This window comes from Condylura cristata, unplaced genomic scaffold (assembly GCF_000260355.1).
Source record: "Condylura cristata isolate star-nosed mole 26May11 unplaced genomic scaffold, ConCri1.0 scaffold00060, whole genome shotgun sequence".
Lineage (NCBI taxonomy): Eukaryota > Metazoa > Chordata > Mammalia > Eulipotyphla > Talpidae > Condylura > Condylura cristata.
Window position 1 is genome coordinate 723,085 of NW_004567161.1, and position 2,773 is coordinate 725,857.

At 62.5% G+C, this 2,773-nt stretch overlaps 1 long non-coding RNA gene across 1 annotated transcript; it reads right to left on the reverse strand.

Moving 5' to 3' along the window:
- Positions 1-236: 236 nt before the first annotated feature.
- On the reverse strand, positions 237-2,767 carry LOC105854574. The gene is made up of 4 exons (XR_001146206.1): positions 2,348-2,767; positions 1,821-2,274; positions 480-582; positions 237-282 (listed from the first exon to the last, which is right to left on the reverse strand). It is a non-coding gene; the product is annotated as an uncharacterized LOC105854574 (long non-coding RNA).
- Positions 2,768-2,773: the final 6 nt, after the last annotated feature.

Here is a 2,773-nt window from a genome sequence, read left to right on the forward strand (position 1 = left end):
TTAGGGGGGACGCGGGCGGGGCCGCGGCCGGCGCAAGGCCAGTTGGCTAGCTGCTGGCCCGACCACCACCTCGTCCCAGGAGAGCGAGCCCTGTGGGCCACTTCCACGGGCCCTCGAGGCCGGAGCTGCCCGCCCCAGGGCTCTGGCCGCTGCCCGCTGCGTGCACCTTCGCGCTCACGCCCCCTGCGGCTGTCCTCGTTCGTCTTCAGGGTTTCTCTAGCTTCCTCTTTTAGGATTCAGAGGTGTTTTAAACAGTTCTTTTAAACTCTTTTTCTTTTCTCTCTTTAAAAAAAATTTACAATAGTTTATTTTTACATATTTTTGTGCATTTTTCTATCCTGCACAATCCCCATGGGCTTCCCACCACCAAATCACCCGTGTGCCAACACCATAGTTCTGTGCACTCCCCCATTTTTTACCCCCTCCCCCACTCCACCCCTATAAAATGTCTCTGGTATAGAGCTGTTCATTATTACTACCTTTCCCCCGGTCCTTTACGCTCCTGCTGAGTGAAACCATCGGTATTTTTTTCTTTCTGGCTTATTTCACGAAGCATGACCCCTTCCAGCTCCATCCATGCTGCTGCAAAAGGGTGAGTTTTATCTTTTTGACGGCAGAGTAATATTCCATTGTGTCTATGTACCACATCTTTCTACTCCAGGCATCCACTTTTGGGCACTTGGGCTGTTTCCATGTCTTTCCGATTGTAAATAAGGCAGCAATAAACATGGGGGTGCAGGTGTCTTTTTGAATCTGTTTTTGTGTCCTTTGGGTAGATGCCAAGGGTGGGATTGCTGGGTCGTAGGGAAGCTCCATGTTTAGCAGTTTGAGGAACCCCAAATATAAACTGTCCTTTTCTTAATGGCTGATTTATTTATACACACAGAAGTGGGGTGCAGGCTAGAGGTGCAGCACTAGGGTTTATTCAGTTGTCCCACCCCCAGTTCCGCTTTCTTCTAGGCTGGGCTCCAGCACACCTCACAGAGCACCTCCCAGGCACCAGGCCCAGCACAGAGGAAGGGACCCGGCGTGGCGCTGGGGGTTGCGGACCACCGTGGGGGAGGGAACCCAGGAGGACTTCCTGGAGGGTGGTGTCCAACGAGGGAACCCAGGACTTCTTGGAGGGTGGTGTCCGAGGCTTGAGGGCCCCAGGCTAGCTCTGCTGAGAGCCTTAGGGCGGGAGTGGCTGGGGTGGAGGGAAGCAGGTGGAGCAGTCAGGCCAGCAGAGGCCTCGGTGGTGGAGGGTCCCCATCCCATCTGCTCCTGAGGCCAGGGAGGAGTTTCAGACAGATGTGCGAAGTGCTCATGGGCCCCGGTCATGTGGCTCTGCCTGGCAGTGACGGGGCCACTGGGGCTCTGCTCGGGCAACTGGAGGCGGAACGAGCAGCCCGCTGGTTGACAGCTGAGAGCCCAAGGTGCTGGACGGGCGGGCGGGATGCCTGGGCCCAGCCTTTAAAATGCGGGGGGGGGGGGGGGGGCGGGGGCGCCGCCCATGCTCGGTAAGGGGGGGGGGGGGGGGGTGCAGGTGTGTGCTGGGGTGGACTTGCTACCACCTGCATCTCAGCTCCTGGGCGGCCCAGCCCGCCTGCTCTGGCCACTAACGCCCCCAGGGGCCAACCCTCCAGGGAAACGGATGACCAGCAGGGCAGGGCCGGCCTGCGCTCCAGCACCGCAGCCCAGTGGGCAGCCAGGCAGCCCAGGGGAGAGTGGGGCGCGGCTGTTTCTGGGCACAGGGACCCCGCGGACCTTTGGGGAACTGCTCGGGAGGCATTTCTGGACCCAGAGTTGCAAAGATGTTGGGGAGAGAAGCCTCTGCCCACCTTTGGAATCTGCCAGCACCCGGCAGCTGTGTCAGCCGTAGCAGCCGTCCTCGGGGCAGGTGCTCTCAAGGGCAACAAGTCAGTGTGCCCGCTGGCCGCTGCCTGCTCCCTGCTCTTCAAATCTCAGCCCACCCACTGAGAGGTTGCCCCGGGTCTTAACTGGCCTTTCCCTGGTGCCCTCCCAGAGGAGCCCCTTGGGGACGACTGATAGGCCCGAGTGCACCCACTGCAGGCTCCCGAGGCGGACAGGGCCAAAGGCTCCCTGCCAGGGCTCAGGTTGCATCCTCTACCTCTGGGGGTGTGGGGGGGCGGTCTGCCGGGCTGCAGGGCGGTGGGTGCGGGGCCTGGGCACCGTCCTGTCTCACAAGCCGCAGAGCTCCGCAGGCCTTTCGGGATCCACAGGACACTGGCCTCAACTGGCTGTGGCAGAAGCTGCCCCTTCCTTGGGGCAGGCCTGGGACAACCCACCTCTGGTCACTGGCCAGGCAAGAGCCTCACCCCTCCCCTGCCCACTCCCAGTCACTCACTGATACACCTGTCAGGCCTGGATCAGCGAGGAAGGGCTGAGTCACGTGTTGGGGTGCGAGTGGCCTCAGGCCAGGGACACCTCTTCATCTACAGCCCCGGTGAGGGGGCTCACAGCCAGGCCCGAGCCGGACGCCCCAACACAGGCCCCAAGTACTGGCAGATGCCGGCCCTCTCCACCCGGCCGGCGACGCGGCCCGCCTGGGTGCAGGCGCCCGACCTGCTGCTCCCGACTTTGGGGCGAGTCGTTTACCGCCGGGTCTCCCAGCGAAGATGCCAGAGCGGACTCGGGGTCGGGCCTCCGCGCGAGCTCCCCGCCGGCAGGGAGGAAAGCGGAGGGGGGCGCCGGGAGGTGTGAGGCTGCCGGAGGCCCCGGGGTCCGCGGGTCGGGCGCCAGCACTCCGCGCACCCCTTGGGCCCCCGGAGCC